Here is a 22,857-nt window from a genome sequence, read left to right on the forward strand (position 1 = left end):
TATGTGGAGGAACAAACCAGGGAACAGGCTATTCTGGATCTGGTACTGTGTAATGAGAAAGGGCTAATCAATAATCTTGTGGTAAAGGGGCCTTTAGGGACAAGTGACCATAATATGATTGAATTTTACATTAAGCTTGAGAGTGATGTAGTCTAATCTGAAACTAAGGTCTTCAATCTAAACAAAGGAAACTACAAGGGTATGAGGGACAAGTTGGCCATGGTAGATTGGGAGACTACACTAAAAGGTATGAAGGTGGACATACTATGGCTAACATTCAAGGAAATAATGCATAATTTGCAACAAACATATATTCCTCTAGGGCATAAAAACCCAAAAGGAAAAGTGATCCAACCATGGCTAACAAAAGAAATTAAAGCTGGTATTAAATCAAAGGAGGAAGCTTATAAAGTTGCCAGAAAAAGCGGTCAGCCTGAGGATTGGGATCTTTTTAGAAATCAGCAAAGGGGGACCAAGAAATTGATAAAGAAAGGGAAAATGGAATATGAGCACAAACTAGCAAAAAATATAAACACGGATTGTAAAAGCTTCTATAGGTATGTGAAAAGGAAAAGACTGGTGAAGGTAAATGTAGGTCCTTTACAGTCAGAGACGAGAGAGTTTATAATGGGGAATGAGGAAATTGCAGAGAAATTAAATAAATACTTTGGGGTCAATTTTCTGGCCGCTGTTGGGCGGATTTTCATGCGGCTGGGGGCCGAAAATCGGTGAAAAAGCGAGTCAGGACCGCCCCCCCGCCTGATTCCCCGCCCCGTCCGACTTTCGGACCGCCGTTTCCCCGCGACCCGCTTCAGTCCCGGCCGCCGCTGTCGGGACTGGTCGTCGGAGCACTAATAAGCAATTATCAGCTTGTTGAGGTAGATTTTCCGGGGCCGTTGCGACTTTGGGGCTTTCCCCACATCAAACCCGCCTGCGGGGAACCCCGCTGCTGAGACCTGGCGTGAAGCTTGTCGGCTTGCTTGCTCTCAGCTGCAGATCACAGAAAGCTGCGATTTAAAGGGACAGCACTTGTATGTTGAAGGACCTTGTTGTTGCAGGTTTGGGGCTACTTCTTCAAGGCTTAGGCACAGCTGTGGAAGGTTGCAGCCTCACACACTTTTCCAATGTGATCTCCTGGGAAGCCCCTCTCGCCACCCTCACTCAGCGCTTCCTCAGCGGAGGCATCTACGAGAAGCATGGGACGCCTTTTTTTCCTTCCCTTCTTGCCATTAGAGGATCTCCAGCAGCAGAGGCGGCAGCAGCAGAACCAGGAACAGCAGGATGCGCACCAGGAGCACCAGGCTGCTGCTCACTCACCTGAAGCTGCACAGGCCAGAAGGGGCCAGCGCTTGGAAGTGGCTTGAGAGCACCTTGCTGCGCTTTAGGGGGCCATGGGGACCCGTACCTACACTGGCAGTCCTACTCAGAAGGACTTCCATGAAGGTCTGGTTTCTCTGTTCAATAGATGGCCAACGCTCCTCAAGAGATGTCATTCTCTTATGAGCACTCACCATGTTTTCCGTACCCTGGTGAGTTATCTCCTCCATGGAGGTTGCCAACCTTTCCATGGTGATGCATTCATGCGCCAATGACTCCACAAAGGCTCTGCTCATGGTCGCTATGGACTCCTCCATTCGCTCCACACTCACAGCGACCCTGGAGACAAAACCTGCCTGAGACTCCTGCATCTGTGCATCGAGATCCATCACCTCTTCTCTTGCGGATGGACCCAGAGGCAGAGGGTCGACATGCAGCGCAGCTGAGCTGAGCTGGCAGAGTCCTGCGCCCTCTGACGAGGACTCTCCACTGCTGTCCCTGTCTCCAGAATCTGCTGAGGCTCACTTGTGAGCTGTGAAACACCAGGTGACAACACTACTCTATGTCCCGAAGGTCCCCCCGAGGTGTGAGTGTCTGCGCTGGTGCTGGGTGCGCTTACTTCTGCTGACGCTGCGCCCTCAGAGGTTGGAGCTTCCTTTGAGGAGTCTGGCTGCACAGCCTCTTCCTCCTCCACAGTGAGGACGGGGACTCTGGATGGTACTGTGGGGGAGTTAAGGAAGGAGTTAGAGATGTAATGCCAAGGTTCTTCTGGTGACTCCCAGTGAGTTGGCATCTGCTGGCACCTGCATCCATGCAGCATTGGTCTCAGTGGGAGGCCTCTTCCTCCCTGACCTAGGGAAGAGGAGCTCCCTGTGGGCCCTAACCCTATCCAATAATGCCTGCAGTGAAGCCTCGTCGAATTTGAAGGCAGCTCGGCCACTGCCGCTGGCAGCAGCTGGTGCAGGCTCCTCTGCCATTGTGCAAGAGTGGCTGAGAAGCCTGCAGAGGTGGAGAAGCTTGCTGGACACTTTGAAAGCACCACGAATGATGACATCATACTGTGGAGATTTCTGACTCGAATTGGACAATTAGCAAGGCTTCCCACATGCTGGGAATTAATTGGCCACTTGAGGGAAAATTGCGTGGAGCTGGCTGACACTTTTTTATGTGTGTCAGAAACCCCAAATTCGGGGAAACCCGACCATTTCCCACACAAGCCGAAAATCGGGGCCTTTGTTTCTGTCTACATGGAGGAAGACACAAAAAACCTCCCAGAAATATGAGAAAACCAAGGGTGTGAAGAGAATGAGGAACTTAAAGAAATTATTATTAGTAAAAAAACAGTACTAGCAAAATTAATGGGACTAAAAGTCGACAAATCCCAAGGACCAGATGACCTACATCCTAGGGTTTTGAAAGAGGTGGCCATTGGAATAGTGGACGCATTGGTTGTCATCTTCCAAAATTCTATAGATTCTGGAACGGTTCCTGCAGATTGGAGGATAGCAAATGTAACCCTGCTATTTAAGGAAGGAGGGAGAGAGAAAATGGGGAACTACAGACCTGTTAGTCTCACATCAGTAGTTGGGAAAATGCTGGAATCTATTATAAAGGATGCAATAACTGGGCACTTAGAAACTAATAGTAAGATTGGGCAGAGCCAATGGATTTATGAAAGGGAAATCCTGTTTGACAAACCTATTGGAGTTCTTTGAGGATGTAACTAGTGGAGTAGACAAAGGGAAACCGGTAGATGTGTATCTGGATTTTCAGAAGGCCTTCGATAAGGTCCCACACAAGAGGTTGGTGGACAAAATTAGTGCACATGGAATTGGGGGTAATATATTAGCATGGATTGAGAACTGGTTAACAGACAGAAAATAAAGAGTAGGGATAAACGGATCTCTTTCAGGATGGCAGGCTGTGACTAGTGGGGTACTGCAAGGATCAGTGCTTGGGCCCTAGCTATTCACAATCTATATCAATGATTTGGATGAGGGGACTAAATGTAACATTTCCAAATTTGCTGATGATACAAAGCTAGGCGGCAGTGTCAGTTGCGAAGAGGATGTGAAGAGGCTTCAAGGGGATCTCGACATGCTCAGTGAGTGGGCGAGAACATGGCAGATGGAATATAATGTGGATAAATGTGACGTTATCCACTTCGGCAGAAAAAATAGAAAGGCAGAGTATTTCCTAAATGGTGAAAGATTGGAGAATGCAGATGCTCAAAGGGACCTGGGTGTCCTTGTACATGAGTCACTGAAAGTGAATGTGCAGGTGCAGCAAGCCATTAGGAAGGCAAATGGTATGCTGTCCTTCATTACAAGAGGATTTGTGTACAGGAGTAAAGAAGTCTTACTCCAATTATATAGGGCCTTGGTGAGACCACACCTGGAGTACTGTGTACAATTTTGGTCTCCTTCCCTAAGGAAGGATATACTTGCCATAGAGGGAGTGCAACTAAGGTTCACGAGATTGATTCCTGGGATGGCGGGACTGTCATACGAGAAGAGATTGAGTAAACTAGGCCTGTATTCTCTTGAATTCAGAAGAATGAGAGGGGATCTCATTGAAGCATACAAAATTATTACAGGGCTTGATAGGATGGATCCTGGGAGAATGTTTCCCTTAGCTGGGGAGTCTAGAACCAGGGATCACAGCCACAAGATAAAGGGTAGGATATTCAGGACTGAGATGAGAAGAAATTTCTTCACACAGAGGGTGGTGAATCTTTGGAATTCTCTACCCCAGAGGGCTGTGGAGGCTCAGTCATTGGGTATATTCAAAACAGAAGTCGATGGATTTCTGACTAGTAAGGGCATCAAGGGATATGGCAATAGGGCCGGTGAATGGAGTTGAGGCAGAAGATCAGCCACGATCTCACTGAATGGCGGAGCAGGCTCGAAGGGCCGAATGGCCTACTACTGCTCCTATTTCTTATGTTCTTATGTTCTTATTTGGTTAGAATAAGGAGCAAAAAGGGTTTGATCACACTATTGGGGGGTAATCTACAGGCCTTCAAATAGTGAGAGGGAGGTAGAAGAGCAAATCTTGCAGGGTTACGGGGATAGAGCGGGTGAATGGGACTGACTGGATTGCTCTACAGAGAGCTGGCACAGACTTGATGAGCCAAATAGCCTCCTTCTGTGCCGTTTTGAATCTATGACTCTATGGTCACACACCAGCTGGACGTTGAGGGAGTGGAATCCCTTTCGGTTCCAGTACATGGCGGAGTTGACATGCGGTGCCCAAAAAGCGAGGTGCATGCAGTCAATGGCACCCTGCACCATGGGGAAGTGTACGATCCTAGCAAACCCATGTGCTCACTCCGCTTGCTTGTCTCTGGTAAGCGAGAATGAAATGTAGTTAGCTCTCTTTGAAAAGAAAGCCTCAGTGACCTCCCTTATGCAACAGTAGATGGCAAACTGCGAGATGTTGCTAATATCACCTGCTCCAGCCTGGAAGGAGCCAGACATAGAAAAGTTCATCGCCACCATCACCTTCACAGCCACTGGCAATGCTGTCCTTGCCCGGCTCTGTGCTTGACATCCTCACTGAAGCACAGATGTCTGACACATTGTTCCTCGCTGTGGTCGAGGTAGAAGAATTGCTCCCTGAACACCCTGGGCGGATATGGCCTCCTGCTGAGAGCCCTACTCCCTCTCCTCCTCCTCCTTTTTCTAGCAACTTGTCCTGCTCTGCGTGGCCTCTGTTCATTCTACAAGTCATGCTCTATTCCAAGGGGAAGGCCTACTGGTGCACCCGTGTCTAGGAGCAAATGGTTTTTAGAGCAGCTTTGAAGTCAGCAAAAGGACCTTCAGCACCTACCACACTACTCCCTGTAGACTTCTGGCACTTGAAACAACTATGGCGAGCACTAAACACTTGTGGAATTGTAACAACAGCCAGAAAAAATTAACTAGCAACTAACTGTTGTATCCGTGTGTTAATGGAGACACGGAAGGCAGGAGTTGGTTTCACAGGTGTTTAGTGAACAAAGTCTGGCGGTGAACTAACAGATACAAGACAATATACAGGCTTATATAGCCTGAGTGGCCATTACCGGCATTACAGTACACAGGGGGCTCTTAAAGGCACATACACCACAATTCCTCCCCTTTTAGACAACCAGTACATAATATTTTAAGTAATCATTAATTAACATGTTACAAGAACAATAATCTACACATTTGCTGCAGTTAATCAATTATAAGTCAGTCTCTCTGGAGGCTTCCTGACTCGGTGGTGTAGTAGTTTCTGGTGGTGTAGTAGGTTCTTTTGGCAAGGCTGATTCGGCTTGAATGCCAGTGTCGGGTTCATCTGGTTCCAGTATCACCGGATCGGAGGTAGATACTATGGGTATCTCTGCTTCATCATTAGGTGTATAGAGTTGTGGTGTAGGTTGTCCCTTTTTGGATGACTCTATGATCTGGTCAGCATGGCGCCTTATTATGCTTTCACCAATGTCCACGGTATACATCAGCGGTCCTAGTCGTGTGCAAATAGTTCCAGGCTGCCATTTCTCGGTACGGTAGTCCCGGGCCAAAACTTGTTGACCTATCTGGAAGGTTCTAGTTGGCCTTTCATTCATGCCTTGAAATTGCCGGTTCTCCACGTCCCTTCTGATGTTTGGCTTGATCAAATCCAGCCAGCATCTTAGGCTTCTATTGAAGAACATCATGGCGGGAGTTTGGTTTGTAACCACGTGTTGCATTCCTGTATGCAAACAAGAAGTTATCTACCTTATGCTGAAGTTTTATGTCTTGATTACCCATGGCCTTTATGGCCTTCTTGAAGGTCTGGACAAACCTTTCAGCCAATCCATTGGTGGCGGGATGGTATGGGGCGGACGTGTAGTGCTTAACCCCATTGTTTTTTAAGAACTTCCTGAATTCTTCGGACACAAATTGCGGTCCATTATCAGAACAGATCTGTTCAGGCAGCCCATTTCTGGCAAATATGGCCCTTAATACTGTGATGGTTTTTTCCGTGGTGGTGGAGGACATCTTTATTACGTCCGGCCACTTGGAGTGTGCATCAACCGCGATTAAGAACATTGAGTCCATAAATGGACCAGCAAAGTCGATGTGTACCCTTTGCCATGGAGATGAGGGCCACTCCCATGGATGTAGAGGGGCTTGTGGTGGGGCGTTTTGGACCTTCTGGCATCCTAGGCAGCTCTTGGTCATTTCTTCAATGTCTCCATCGATACCTGGCCACCACACAAACACTCTGGCTAGGTTCTTCATTTTCACTCCACCCAGATGCCCCTCGTGAAGCTCCTTTAGCACTTTATCCTGGAGTTTGGGTGGAATCACCACTCTGGATCCACACATCAAAGTTCCTCGGCACACTGACAGCTGTTCTCTTCTTTGCGAGAATGCTGGCAACAGTGGTTCGCCATGTGCTGGCCATCCCTTCACCGTTAAATCGTAGACTCGTGAGAGAGTCGGGTCATTTCTCGTTTCCTTTTCAATGGCAGAATTTGTTACTGGTAGACATTCCACTATGGTTGAGTGGAACATCTCCACTGGGTCTACTGTAGGTGCCTCTTCTACCGTTAGCAACGGTAGGCGCGATAAACCGTCAGCATTCCCATGCTGTTCATGTCAGATTGGTGTGCCCCTAGGAAAAGGGATCACCTCTGTAGCCTTTGCGCTGTCATAATGGGAACACCCTTTTTAGGGTTGAATATGGAGACGAGGGGTTGATGGTCAGTCAACAAGGTAAATTTTTGTCCGTGTAGGTAATGGTTGAATTTCTTCACTCCCCATACCAGGCTGAGTGCTTTCCTGTCGATCTGGGCATAGTTACGCTCAGCTGAGTTCAATGAGCGTGACGCAAAAGCTATCGGCCGCTCTGAGCCATCAGGGAATCTATGCGATAATACCGCTCCTACGCCGTAAGGGGATGCATCGCACGCCAGTCTGATTGACAGTGATGGGTTGTAATGAGCCAAAACTTCCTTGGACGTGATCAAGCCTTTGCATTTATGGAAGGCACGTTTACAGTCTTCGCTCCATTTCCAAATTACTCCCGTTCGTAGCAGTTCGTTAAGAGGGTGCAGAAGAGTAGACAAGTTCGGTAAAAATTTATGATAGTAATTTATCAATCCCAGGAACGACCTTAATTGTGAGACATTTTCAGGTGCTGGGGCTTTTATGACCGCTTCAATTTTTTCAGGTGACTTATGCAACCTTTCCTCGTTAATTATGTGGCCACTTTGTTTCTGGAAAAATTCGCACTTGGGGCGATTTGCTCGTAGGCCCCGTTCTCTCAGCCTAGTGAGCACCTGCTCCAAATTGGCAAGGTGCTCGTTGTCGTTTTCTCCTGTTACAAGGATGTCGTCTAGGTAGCATTGAGTCCCCGGAATCCCTTGCAGGACTTGTTCCATAGCTCTTTGCCAGATAGCTGGAGCTGATGCTACTTCGAAAACCAGTCGATTGTACTGGTACAGGCCTTTGTGTGTATTTATCGTGAGATACTTTTTAGAGGCCTCTTCAACCTCCATCTGTAGATATGCCTGTGCCAAGTCAATTTTGGTGAAACGTTTCCCTCCGGATAGTGAGGCGAAAATATCTTCTATCCTCGGAAGAGGATACTGTACCGTGTGAAGGACCGGGTTTACAGTCACCTTGAAGTCCCCACAGATGCGAATTTTTCTCTGTTCTTCAGATTTATCATTATTCAACGTTTTCTTCATGACCGGGACGATGGGTGTTGCCCACTCGCTTCAATCTATCTTGGATAATACGCCTGCCTTTTCCAAATTCTCCAGCTCTGCCTCGACTGCTGGACGAATTGCGTATGGCACCGGCCTTGCCTTAAAAAACTTGGGAATTGCCGCATCTTCCACTTTTAATGAGGCGGTGATGCCTTTCAAGGTTCCTAGTTTCTGTTGAAACACTTCCTTGGCATTGGCCAAGATGTCTTTTAATCGTTCAGGTATGACGTCATCATTTTTTTTCTTACTGGTCACCGTCAGTACCTGAATGGAGTGCCAGTCTAAACGTATCTTCCTGATCCATTCACGTCCCAACAGCAGTGGACCACCATCTTGCAGAACGTATAAATACAACAGGCACCCTTATTTTCCCTTTGGGCTATACTTTCTGCCCCGTAATGGGTGTGTCTTTCAAAGGTATATGTGGAAATAGCCGCTCGTAATCCCGTCGACTCATGACGGTCAGAGCTGATCCTGTATCTAGCTCCATTTTAACTGGGGACCCCGCTATCGTGAGGGTAACCCAAATGGTCTGGTAATCTTCTTTGGTAATTACATTATGTAATTTGAGACAGCTTAGCCTCTTGTTTCTGGAGTCGCTATCGCTCTTCTGGTCTTCCGAGCTACTGTCCGTCATCATTTGTACCTTTCTGTACTTTTCCTTATTGATTTTTTTCCTGTCCGTGGATTTTTTGTGTCCAGATCGGCATACACGTGCAATGTGTCCAATCTTTCCGCATTGCCTGCATGCTTTGTCCTTGAACCAGCAGTCCCTCTGGTCATGGGTGGATCTGCCGCAGCAATAATATCTCTCGAAACCCTGTGTCGTTTCATGGGTGCCGAAGTTCTGTGGCTTTTGCTGTATCTCTGCAGCTCCTCTTGCGGCTGCTTCGTATGATACAGCCATACTGAAAGCCTTGTCCAGTGTCAAATCTTTCTCAGAAAGTAGCCTTTTCTGTGTTCCTTCACTTAGGAGACCGCAGACGAATTTGTCTCGAGGAGAATCTGCCAGTCCTGCCCCAAATTAGCAGTGCTTTGATAGCTTCCTTAATTCGGTGAGGTAATCAGCGTTACTTTCATTCTTGTGCTGATTCCTCTTGAAGAATTTGAATCGTTCCGCTATCAGCAGCGGTGTTGGGTTTAAGTGCTCCTGTAGGGTATCAACAATCTCCTTAAAATTCTTGTCCTTTGGTTTGGCTGGAGTGATTAAGTTTCGTAACAGCCCGTATGTCCTTGCGCCCATTAGATTTAGAAGTACTGATGCCTTTTTATCATCTTCTATTTCATTTGCTGTGCAATATACCTCCACTCTTTCCACATATGTGGTCCAATCCTCTATATCGTTATCGAAAGCATTAATATTGCCAGCCTTAGGCATCCTGAAAAAAATGACGCCTCCCGCGCTTTCCTTTCTTCCCTGCAGAAAAAAATGGCGCTTCCCGTGCTTTCCCGCTGCTGCTGCTGCTGACGACGCTCTTTTCCGCGGTTTTTATTTACAGGTGGAGACTCGTTCCCACCGGACTCTCTGGGACTTTTCCCTCCCTCTGCTTGGTCTGAACGCCGACCTGTTTTGCAGCGCCGGCCATCTCCCGAGTGCTCCCCCCCTCTGTCTCTGTTTGCCTCCGCCTTCGCTGCTCGGCCCCGCTGCAGAGCCAGCCGATGGAGCCCCAGCCCGCCACCCAGGAAGGATTATTGCAGTACCTGCCACCAGCTCGGCTAGCTGGTGAAACCACAGTTTTTTGTTTTTTTTCTTGCTTTTCTTCGACTTTCGTCTGAGGAATCGATCTCCTTGAGGTGCTGCCGAATTGCAGGTAAGTCCATTTCCAATTCGTCGCCACTGTTGTATCCGTGTGTTAATGGAGACACGGAAGGCAGGAGTTGGTTTCACAGGTGTTTACTGAACAAAGTCTGGAGGTGAACTAACAGATACAAGACAATATACAGGCTTATATAGCCCGAGTGGCCATTACCGGCATTACAGTACACAGGGGGCTCTTAAAGGCACATACACCACACTAACCTGTAAGTAGTTGATGATCCTTTTAAATAGCACTGGTGGGGAGTCCTTCATGCTGCTTAACGCGTGTTCAACTGTGTGAGGTTGAGAGAGGGCATCGGCTGGAGCGCAGAGCTGCAAAATGGCAACGCTGGCATCAAATCAGCGTTGCGCACACAGATTGACATCATGATCTGCCTGTTCTGCATACTTGCGGTGGATGTTAGTTGCACGTGCGCTAACACCTGCACCAATATGGCATCCAGCGTGATTCACAGCAGAATTGTGCACGCGTGCAGCGGACGCCATTTTGGTCCCCGAATGGCACCTGTAACAATGGGCGCTACTGAGCCCAATTTTGCGCCCTTGGTGTTGCCTGGAGAACAAGTCCTTTTGAAATAGTGAGATAAAGCAGTAATTTTATTGTCAATAGCATTGGATTTAGTCTCAGACATACTAAAAATTGTAAATATTTTCTATTCAACCAGAGGAAATTTAAAAGTAAATAACAAAATTAGCCATCATTTTTATGTTAACCTCACCAACTGTTTAATATTCAAAAGTAGAAACTCCCCTCTATTCTAAGATTTAATTGTTGAATGACACTAATTATATTTACCTATACTGTCAGATCAGACATTAATTTTATCCATATTGTGCGTCAACTTCTGTACGAGATGCTATTCATAATAAATTAGACAGTAAGAAGGCTCCCTATTTAAAGAGTGAAATATAACTGACAGTGAAGTAAAATATATTTCAATTTCGAGCTTCTGAGTGAATTAAATATTACATTATTTATAGCTGAACTCTCCTCATTTCCCTGATAATTTTACTCCTTTACCTCTTCATTGTCGTGTTTGTACGTTAAGAGTCGGGTCATGAGATTAGATTCAAGTGTTTTGTAAATTCACAGTAAGCAGAAAGCAAGTAATGAAAGCAATGCAATTACAATGTGACAAGTGGTGCCAGGTCCATTAATACTCGAGATTAGATGAGTTTAATATGGGCTTCAAATTTATTGCTTAGTTTTTTGAGAGTTTGAATAATGTTGGTATTATTTTTGGCAGCATGGGTTTGAAAAACTCTCTATCTCAGACTCTTCATGCCATTCCTTGTCCACAGATATAATCCAGCTTACATAATACTGCTTTTCATTTCAATTTTCTCCCCTTTCTTGAGTGTAGTAAGTCATACTGGGGTACATTTGCGTCAACCCTCCGCTACCTTGCCCATGAACATTTGCCTGAAGACATAAGCTTAGACAGTGTGTGTTGGTGGTCTATTAGATCATAGGGGGACCATCATAGCTGAGCCTGGCACTGTACTCACACAACATCTACACACATGCATTTTCCAGGGTCACTGAATAAAAGTCACGAGTTGGAATCCTGTCTAATGTTTCCTCCTACGTCTGGGGACATTGAAGTCAATTTTAGTAGCCTTTTCATTGCCCTGGCTGTAACAGCTTACTCAACACAGATCAGAGATCAAACCTGGGAATATCCTGATCCTAATGGCTGAGCACATTCCACACAGCATTTTTACTCACTAAGCCATTAGTGGAGCCTTGTGATCCCTGTTGATAAAAGGATCTCTTTAGAATAACAAATAATTATTTTGGCCAACGATAATGCTTAATTGTTTCAATCGATTTGAATTTTTTTTCTGCTGTGGCCTTTGATCTGAAAGCTTCAAGTTGTTAATTTTTGCCTAATAGCTATCTGAGAGAAATGTTAAATGAATTTTTGTTGCATATAAGTTTTCTTTATTGATCACCAATTCCTGTCTTCATTAATTTTAATGAATAATTTAGTAAAGACAGAAATATCATCCCAGAGTTCTCCATCTTGTTTTTCTTACAGCATGGGCACGATGGGCCGAATGGCCTTCTTCCGTGCTGTAACCATTCTATGAATCTAAGTTAACCAGTATTGGCACACTAGTATTACTATACTTACTACAATTTTAAATAGTGTTCATCAGCAACTTAAGCTCAACAGTTTTGGTGTGTCTTTCACATTCTGGAATGGTAGTGTAGTGGTTGCGTTACTAGACTAATAATCCAATAAATGTGAGTTCAAATCCCACCATGGCAACTTGAGTTTAGTTTTTTTTTAAATCTGGAAATAAAATTGTTAAATACCCAACTAATTACTAATGTCTTTAAGGGGTACTGGCCCTGGGAGTCCTCTGGACCCCATGAAGTCTCATGGCTTTAGGTCAAACATGGGCAAGGAAGCCTCCTCCACCTGATTACTACCAACGCCCCCTCCCACCCCCACTAGCTCATTTAATGAACACCACTTGGAAGAAGAACTCGTTGCGTAAAAAGGTTTTTCCTCATGTCACCTCTGGTTCTTTTGCCAATCGTCAATTTAAATCTGTGCCCTTCTGGTTATTGGCCCTTCAGCCATTGGAAACAGTTTCTCTTTATTTACTCTAAACACTTCAGGCTCGATTTTCCAAGCCCCGAGGAGGCGGGTTTGGAGGCGGGAGTGGTGGGAAAATTGCAGAATTGGGGGGCAGGAAGCCATCCCGCCCCCAACCCGCCTCCGTGCCAATGTCCCAGGAGGTGGGTACCCGACCTGTGCTGGGAGCCGACTCCCCGAGGTGGGAAGGGGATTAGTACCAATTAACTGCCTGTTAACAGAGAGTTAACAGGCAGTTTTTTGCCTAATCCCTATTTTTAGCCCTGAAGTGTGAGCTGTCCGACGTCTCCAAACCACGCCAAGTTAGCGAGGTGGACCGTCGGTCTGCAGGGGTTGGAGGGGCCGAGATGTCCGTTGTGCAGGTGAGTGATGGGTGCATGTGTGCAGAGGTAAGTGTGTGAGATAAGTGTAAAGTGTTTTAATAAGTTTTACTTACCTTTACTTTCTCCTGCAGGCTTCCTTCCTTCAGTTCTCGGGAGTCCCTCAGCTCACCGGCACAGAAAGCAGAATGGCCGCTGAACTGTCAAAAGCTGCAGCCTCTGCTTTCTGGTCTGGAGAGATCTCTAACTGAGTCTGAGTAGAAGGACTCAAGTTAGAAGACAGATTGTCAGTGTTTGACAGCTTCACAGAGCTGTCAAATGCTGATTTTTCATCTGTCAAAAGCTCTTGACAGATGAAATATCAATCGCCAACATCACCAGTAACCAGGTGTCCCTTAATTGGCCTGCTGGGCCTGCTGGGCGGGCTTAACAAGGTCAATCAAGGGAAAATAGCGTGGGTTGGCCACAAGTCGATGAAGGCGGGACTACAACCCAAAAAGTGGGAGTCCCGCCTCCAAAAGCTCCCCATTGACAAAATTGAGCCCGTCATGATTTTAAACACCTCTATCAAATCTCCTCTTAGTCTTCCCTGCTCTTAGGAGAACAACCCCATCTTCTCCAGTCTATCCACATAACTGTATTCCCTCAACCCTGGAACCATTCTAGTAAATATCTTCTGTACACTCTCTAAAGCCTTCACGTCCTTCTTAAAGTGTGGTACCCAGAATTGGACACATTATTCCAGCTGGGGCCGAACTCGTGTTTAAGTTAAGTCTGTTCAATAGTGACCCCCAAGAATGTTGATGGTGGGGGACTTGGCGATGGTAATGCCATTGAATTTAAAGGAGAGGTGTTCAGGCCCTCTCTTGTTGGACATGGTTAATGCCAGGCACTTGTACAGCGCAAATGTTACTTGCCACTTAGCTACCCAAGCCTGGATATTGTCCAGGTCTTGCTGCATGTGAGCAGCCAGTCCGGATGCTATCCACCCGACATCAGAGAGTCGGGTCAGGTGCTGTGCGAGCCCTTTGCCCATATCATTAATGGCTTGCTAAAGTCTGAGACTGTTCCCCTAGACTCGAAGGAGGCTAATGCAGTTCCAATCTTTATAAAAGGACCTATTTCTGGCTAGGGCAGAGATCACCTTGTACTAAAGGTAAGTACTGTATAACATTAATCAGGGCCAGAGTTGTCTCCTGGACTACTTTTGATCATGTAAAGGGGTCAGATAGGAATTTTCCCAGATTTTTTTCCCTAATTGGGTTTTTATCTTTTTTTGCCTCTCCCAAGAGATGACATGGCTTTCGGGTGGGGTGTGGAGTGTATATACTGTAATACACAAAGCAGCGCAGTTGCGGGGGATAGGTTGGATGGAGCAGTGGGTCTTTTCCTGTCCGACATTATTTGTATTTTTATATGTAATTAGCTGGTTGGTCGCATTGGACTGTATGGATGCTGTTTCTGTGAGGCACTCTTCAATCTTGACTTTTGTCATATGCTTAGCGTTTCATCATTTTGCCCAATTTACAACATTTCATTACACACCATATTCTCTATGTCACAAAAATGTATAAAAACACACAATTTGAATTTAAAGCTCAATTTTAATATCTGAAGCAACAATAGCATATTGGGCATGCATTGGTGGGAGGGGCCTAGTACTTTGTGAGTATTTTTGCAGCACAGTAAAGCAATTAATTAACTTAAAGTTCACATTTCGGATGTTCACCATATGATATTCTTGTTTACAGAACAGGGTAATGGTAAATATAATGCCAAGAGAATCAATCAGCCGTTAAGTTGTGTTCCAACATGGCACCCATGATGTAACACTATGAGACAATTACCTTTCAGACTGTAGTGTCTCCATGTTCAGAATCAGCAGACTTTAGATTTTATAGTTTCTCAGATTGGATAATTGGACAGCCCAATAAAATCTTGAGGCATACAGGAAAGCAAAATGCTTTGATTTTCATCCTGATGGACGAATGCCCTCTCAACCCTTGGTACTAATTGTTGTGAAAGTTTGCCAGGTTACCCGTCATGAACAGAATCCCACTTGCCAGCCTTAATTAATAGCTTTACAGACTTGGAGGCCATAATGCTCATCAGTTATTAATTAGCAATTCATTTTGCTGAATAAATAATACTTATGATTGATGATAGAACTTGTAATTGGACACTAGAAGTCTTTCTCCAGGGAGCAGCCTCACTAGCATAGATTGAATGAGGCATAAGAAACAGCAAAGAAACCTGGAGAACCTTCGCTGAACAACTGTGACATGGCTACAGTATTCCATTCAGCTGAGTACTGCACATCCTACAGAGCATATGTTCCGTGCACAATGATGGAACATTAACTTTTGTATATTAAGCTATGTGTCTGGAGTAAAGTGTCAATCTGGAGCACCCATACAGCCATACATATGACAATGCAGGGAGGAGCTGAGCTGCCAAAGCACCCTCCAGCTCTCGGGGAAAACAGCTTGGAATCAAGGCAACTGATTTTAATTTTTAGACCATGCAGTCAACAGGGAGGATGGTGAACAGTGGGCAAAATGCTGACCAGATGCTAGATTCAATTAGTATTTCTACCAATACTAATGTATTTTAACAGCAAGATCTTGATCACTGCTGACAGTTAAAGGCATAAGGAATATTTTATCATAAGGCAGCTTGAATTCTATCAGAAATAGGCCCTGCAGTTTATGAGGGACTTATAGCATGCAAAACCAAAAGCTGAGAGCAGCCTAGAGACCTGAATGTAGTGCTGAGAGGCAATTAACAAACTCATGGGTGTTAATTAACTTCATACTGTATCATGTTCAATTAGTTCAATCTTCCCAACAAAGGCAACCATGAACAATTGCTTTGATAGCCATACAGTACTTCATTTGTAGCTAATCGGTGTAAGCCTCACAGTTGCTAAGCTACATCAGCCTCTAGGGTCTAAAACTGCACAGATGCACATTGTACAAATGACTGAGGAGAACTGTTAAAACTCAACCCATATACGGCTCAGTATTGATTTTACACAGTGGATCCAAGTGCTGCTGATGGTGTTTTGATATATTTTCCTACACTGGCTGCTCCCCTGGAGTATTAGAGAAAAAAGTCTGTCAATATGCTTCTATTATGATCTCTTGATCTGTGGCCATAAAAACCTTCAGTCTCAGCCCTTATTATAGAATAATAGATGGAGTATATTCTTTGTGGCTTACACAATACTGCCTGAGCAATTTGGACTTCTGCTTAAAGCCCAAATCATAAGGCAGTAGAATGTACCAGGACAACCCTACCGGATTATTAATTTCAATTAATTTTATTGTCTCTCAACAGGGGGAAAAAAGTAAGCTGTAGCATTATGAGCCTTCAAAATAAATACAAAGTGATGGGCAGCTCTCATCAGTAGGTGCATCTCTGGCCTCCATCACCAGGCATATACTGGAGCAGTCACTACCCCCTACAGCTGCAGTACTTAGCAGTTTCTGCCCTATTAGCAATTTATAATAGCGATCAAGAAGCAGTCAACAGCAAATCAAGACACTGTCTGGCTGCCTGTTTAATTGGCCTTGTTTCCTTTTTGATGAATGGCTTGTGACTGTTGTAGGGCCCACATTTTGGCATATAATAGGGGACAGTAATTAAACTTACAAACAGATACTGGGTCAAAACTGGGGAAGGTGCAAAAAATGTTAATTAATATCAATAATAGCCAATTATTAGTTAGACAGAAGGACCTAGGGTAACAAAGTGCTCTAATGACTTAGAGCTAACTTGAAGGAAAACACAGCCAAATTAGCATAACTTTGTATGCAGACAGCATGGTGGTGCCCAGCAAACATCTGTTATGGAACAATCCAAGTAGAATTCCTAATAATATTAAGTCTAAATTGCATAATCAGCAATTCTTCATGGTCATTTGAAGGCTCAAACAATGTGTTCATGATTTCTGTATTCCACCCTCCTCCCCTTGTGAGTACTGTGTGCAAGACTGACCCCAAGTGGGCCTTGCTTCAGTCTAGCACCTCTCACACTCATTATGGTGTACTTTATTAAATGCTCATCTCATTTCTTTTTATAAGTGCTTCATTTTTTTAACTTCACTTTTTGTGAAGCACAAGCAAGATAATATGTTATGAAAATTCTCCCCATTTAAGGCTATGCTTACTTTGGGGGGTGGTGGTTATGTGCAGCTGCATCCAACATAACACCGGAACATTTTAAACATGAGCTCATTAATTTGCATCATGCACCAAGAGAATGCCATGCCTTTGAAAGTGAAACCAGGGACCTCTCTAGAGTTACATACAACATGCAAGCTACACCCCAGGCAAGTTTGCAGTACACAGCACAGAAACTAGTCCATCATTCTTAAAGGTGAACCAGTAAAAATCATTTTGCCACTCAGTAACAATAATTGGCGACAGTCAGTGATTCAGCACAGTCTTGTTGTCTGCAGTGGTGCTGCGTTACACTATCTCCACACACACACTCTCACTCTCATTCTCCAACAAAAGCACAGCAGATTTTGAAAGCTTTTCAGGAGAGATCCTGCCTGGGGAGTGTTTTCATGAGTAGAATTTTATAAGCTACTAAACTAAAAAGGCACGTCAGACTATAGCAAAATGAAGGCCACAGAGCAGCGGATTGCTAAATACACTGCCCAGAGGTTTGCTGAATACACTGCCCAGCGGTTTGCTGAATACGCTGCCCAGCGGTTTGCTGAATACACTACCCAGAGGTTTGCTGAATACACTGCCCAGAGGTTTGCTGAATACACTGCCCAGAGGTTTGCTGAATACACTGCCCAGAGGTTTGCTGAATACACTGCCCAGAGGTTTGCTGAATACACTGCCCAGAGGTTTGCTGAATACGCTGCCCAGAGGTTTGCTGAATACGCTGCCCAGCGGTTTGCTGAATACGCTGCCCAGCGGATTGCTGAATACGCTGCCCAGAAGTTTGCTGAATACACTACCCAGAGGTTTGCTGAATACACTGCCCAGAGGTTTGCTGAATACACTGCCCAGAGGTTTGCTGAATACACTGCCCAGAGGTTTGCTGAATACGCTGCCCAGCGGTTTGCTGAATACACTGCCCAGAGGTTTGCTGAATACGCTGCCCAGCGGTTTGCTGAATACGCTGCCCAGAAGTTTGCTGAATACACTGCCCAGAGGTTTGCTGAATACACTGCCCAGAGGTTTGCTGAATACACTGCCCAGAGGTTTGCTGAATACACTGCCCAGAGGTTTGCTGAATACACTGCCCAGAGGTTTGCTGAATACACTGCCCAGAGGTTTGCTGAATACACTGCCCAGAGGTTTGCTGAATAGACTGCCCAGCGGTTTGCTGAATAGACTGCCCAGAGGTTTGCTGAATACGCTGCCCAGCGGTTTGCTGAATACACTGCCCAGAGGTTTGCTGAATACACTGCCCAGAGGTTTGCTGAATACACTGCCCAGCGGTTTGCTGAATACGCTGCCCAGCGGTTTGCTGAATACGCTGCCCAACGGTTTGCTGAATACGCTGCCCAGAGGTTTGCTGAATACACTGCCCAGCGGTTTGCTGAATACACTGCCCAGAGGTTTGCTGAATACACTGCCCAGAGGTTTGCTGAATAGACTGCCCGAGGTTTGCTGAATACGCTGCCCAGAGGTTTGCTGAATACGCTGCCCAGAGGTTTGCTGAATACGCTGCTCAGAGGTTTGCTGAATACAGTGCCCAGCGGTTTGCTGAATACACTGCCCAGAGGTTTGCTGAATACGCTGCCCAGCGGTTTGCTGAATACAGTGCCCAGCGGTTTGCTGAATACACTGCCCAGAGGTTTGCTGAATACGCTGCCCAACGGTTTGCTGAATACACAGCCCAGAGGTTTGCTGAATACACTGCCCAGCGGTTTGCTGAATACACTGCCCAGAGGTTTGCTGAATACACTGCCCAGAGGTTTGCTGAATACACTGCCCAGCGGTTTGCTGAATAGACTGCCCAGAGGTTTGCTGAATACACTGCCCAGAGGTTTGCTGAATATGCTGCCCAGAGGTTTGCTGAATACACTGCCCAGAGGTTTGCTGAATACACTGCCCAGAGGTTTGCTGAATACACTGCCCAGAGGTTTGCTGAATACGCTGCCCAGCGGTTTGCTGAATACACTGCCCAGATGTTTGCTGAAAACGCTGCCCAGAGGTTTGCTGAATACACTGCCCAGAGGTTTGCTGAAAACGCTGCCCAGAGGTTTGCTGAATACACTGCCCAGAGGTTTGCTGAATACACTGTCCGTCCAGGACAGCTATAGGTTTCTCGCTCTCAATGTGTCTGTACAGGTCAAAACAAGTGTATACTCCAACCTTATTATTTTTTAAGTGTGACATTTTGAAATTACTAGGAAAAAAGGTTTAAAATTTCTGCTAGACCGTGACATCAAGATATCTATGAAGAAGTGGGGCTCACGGCACTGGAGTACTCAATCCCTTCCAATTTTACAACATTTTAAAATGTACTTAAAGATCAGAAAAACAATTTAAAAAACTTTCACTAATTGCCAAATTTAATGGAAACAATGGCCTGTGATATCACAACTATATTTCCCATTTAAAAAATAAATTTCATTCAAATGTATAATAAAATATATGCTGATTGTTGTGTTCAGACTTAATTATTGTTAATTAGCACCCATCTCCAATCCTTGCCAAACTCCATCTGCTACCTGTCCCAGCACACCAACTTCAAAATCCTCCTCCCCATTTTCCAATTCCTCCAATGGCTCACCCCACTTAATCAGAGTGATCTTGAGTTCTGTTTTGCAGCCCACACTCTGCACTTCCACTACCCCAAATTACTGCTCATCCCCCAATCCTTCTATTCTACTAACAGACACCAATTTTTCAGTCATGACACCCTGCACTTTGGAACATTATTCCAAAATCTCTTTGTCTTGCTAGCTCTCTCCCTTACTTCAGAAGCCTTTTTAAATCAGCATTAGTAACTTACACAGTGCTTCTCCTGATCTCCCAGCTTCACTTTGGCAGGGAATTGGTAAAAACCACAGAGTAACAGATGAACAAACTGGCATTAATATAGCTCCTGTCATAACCTCAGGATGTCCCAAAGTACTTCACAGCCAATTAATTACTTTTGAAGTGTAGTCACCATTCTCATGTAGGGAGCACAGGATCCAAGTTGCGCACAGCAAGGTCCCACAAACCGTTTACGCCAATTTTTCAGGATTTCTACCAAAGTTACAATGGGAGATCGTGGAACCATCATAGAAATTCTACCTCTCACACTTTGACTATTCTTTGGCTTCTTCTTCTCTCTCTCCCTCCCCTGCAGCAATCTCTCTTCCCAATCTCGCTTTCCCAATCTCTCTTTCCTCCAATCTCTCTTTCCCCAATCTCTCTTTCCCCAATCACCCTTTCCCCAATCTCTCTTTCCCCAATCACCCTTTCCCCAATCTCGCTTTCCCCAATCTCTCTTTCCCTCAATCTCTCTTTCCCCAATCTCTCTTTCCCACATCTCTCTTTCCCCAATCTCTCTTTCCCCAATCTCTCTTTCCCCCATCTCTCTTTCCCCCATCTCTCTTTCCCCAATCTCTCTTTCCCCAATCTCTCTTTCCCCAATTTCTCTTTCCCCATCTCTCTTTCCCCCCATCTCTCTTTCCCCAATCTCTCTTTCCCCAATCTCTCTGTCCCCAATCTCTCTTTCCCCAATCTCTCTTTCCCCCAATCTCTCTTTCCCCCATCTCTCTTGCCCCCAATCTCTCTGTCCCCAATCTCTCTTTCCCCAATTTCTCTTTCCCCAATCTTTCTGTACCCAATCTCTCTTTCTCCAATCTCTCTTTCCCCCAATCTCTCTTTCCCCCATCTCTCCCCCAATCTCTCTTTCCCCAATCTCTCTTTCCCCAATCTCTCTGTCCCCAATCTCTCTTTCCCCAATCTCTCTTTCCCCCAATCTCTCTTTCCCCCATCTCTCTTGCCCCCAATCTCTCTGTCCCCAATCTCTCTTTCCCCAATTTCTCTTTCCCCAATCTTTCTGTACCCAATCTCTCTTTCTCCAATCTCTCTTTCCCCCAATCTCTCTTTCCCCCATCTCTCCCCCAATCTCTCTTTCCCCAATCTCTCTTTCCCCCATCTCTCTTTCCCCAATCTCTCTTTCCCCCAATCTCTCTTTCCCCAATCTCTCTTTCCCCCAATCTCTCTTTCCCCAATCTCTCTTTCCCCAATCTCTCTTTCCCCCAATATCTCTTTCCCCAATCTCTCTTTCCCCAATCTCTCTTTCCTCCAATCTCTCTTTCTCCCACTCTCTCTTTCCCCAATCTCTCTGTCCCCAATCTCTCTTTCCCCAATCTCTCTTTCCCCAATCTCTCTTTTCCCCAATCTCTCTTTCCCCAATCTCTCTTTCCCCAATCTCTCTTTCCCCAATCTCTCTTTCCCCCAATCTCTCTTTCCCCCAATCTCTCTGTCCCCAATCTCTCTTTCCCCAATCTCTCTTTCCCCAATCTCTCTTTCCCCCAATCTCTCTTTCCCCCAATCTCTCTTTCCCCCAATCTCTCTGTCCCCAATCTCTCTTTCCCCAATCTCTCTTTCTCCAATCTCTCTTTCCCCCAATCTCTCTTTCTCCCATCTCTCTTTCCCCCAATCTCTCTTTCCCCCAATCTCTCTTTCCCCCCATCTCTCTTGCCCCCAATCTCTCTGTCCCCAATCTCTCTTTCCCCAATCTCTCTTTCCCCAATCTTTCTGTACCCAATCTCTCTTTCTCCAATCTCTCTTTCCCCCAATCTCTCTTTCCCACATCTCTTCCCCAATCTCTCTTTCCCCAATCTCTCTTTCCCCCATCTCTCTTTCCCCCAATCTCTCTTTCCCCCAATCTCTCTTTCCCCAATCTCTCTTTCCCCCAATCTCTCTTTCCCCAATCTCTCTTTCCCCCAAACTCTCTTTCCCCAATCTCTCTTTCCTCCACTCTCTCTTTCCTCCAATCTCTCTTTCTCCCACTTTCTCTTTCCCCAATCTCTCTGTCCCCAATCTCTCTTTCCCCAATCTCTCTTTCCCCAATCTCTCTTTTCACCAATCTCTCTTTCCCCAATCTCTCTTTCCCCAATCACTCTTTCCCCCAATCTCTCTTTCCCCCAATCTCTCTGTCCCCAATCTTTCTTTCCCCAATCTTTCTGTACCCAATCTCTCTTTCTCCAATCTCTCTTTCCCCCAATCTCTCTTTCCCCAATCTCTCTTTCCCCAATCTCTCTTTCCCCACTCTCTCTTTCCCCAATCTCTCTTTCCCCAATCTCTTTCCCCAATCTCTCTTTCCCCCAATCTCTCCCCCCAATCTCTTTCCCCAATCTCTCTTTCCCCCAATCTCTCCCCCCAATTCTCTCTTTCCCCCAATCTCTCTTTCCCCAATCTCTCTTTCCCCCAATCTCGCTTTCCCCAATCTCTCTTTCCCCCAATCTCTCCCCCAATCTATCTTTCCCCAATCTCTCTTTCCCCAATCTATCTTCCCCAATCTCTCCCCCAATCTCTCTTTCCCCAATCTCTCTTTCCCCCAATCTCTCTTTCCCCAATCTCTCTTTCCCCAATCTCTCTTTCCCCCAATCTCTCTTTCCCCCAATCTCTCTTTCCCCCAACATCTCTTTCCCCAATCTCTCTTTCCCCAATCTCTCTTTCCTCCAATCTCTCTTTCTCCCACTCTCTCTTTCCCCAATCTCTCTGTCCCCAATCTCTCTTTCCCCAATCTCTCTTTCCCCAATCTCTCTTTTCCCCAATCCCTCTTTCCCCAATCTCTCTTTCCCCAATCTCTCTTTCCCCAATCTCTCTTTCCCCCAATCTCTCTTTCCCCCAATCTCTCTGTCCCAATCTCTCTTTCCCCAATCTCTCTTTCCCCAATCTCTCTTTCCCCCAATCTCTCTTTCCCCCAATCTCTCCCCCAATCTATCTTTCCCCAATCTCTCTTTCCCCAATCTATCTTCCCCAATCTCTCCCCCAATCTCTCTTTCCCCAATCTCTCTTTCCCCCAATCTCTCTTTCCCCAATCTCTTTCCCCCAATCTCTTTACCCCAATCTCTCTTTCCCCAAT

The sequence above is a fragment of the Somniosus microcephalus genome, chromosome 4 (genome assembly GCF_052327205.1).
Source record: "Somniosus microcephalus isolate GS21.2 chromosome 4, FLI_Smic_1.0, whole genome shotgun sequence".
NCBI classification, from domain to species: domain Eukaryota; kingdom Metazoa; phylum Chordata; class Chondrichthyes; order Squaliformes; family Somniosidae; genus Somniosus; species Somniosus microcephalus.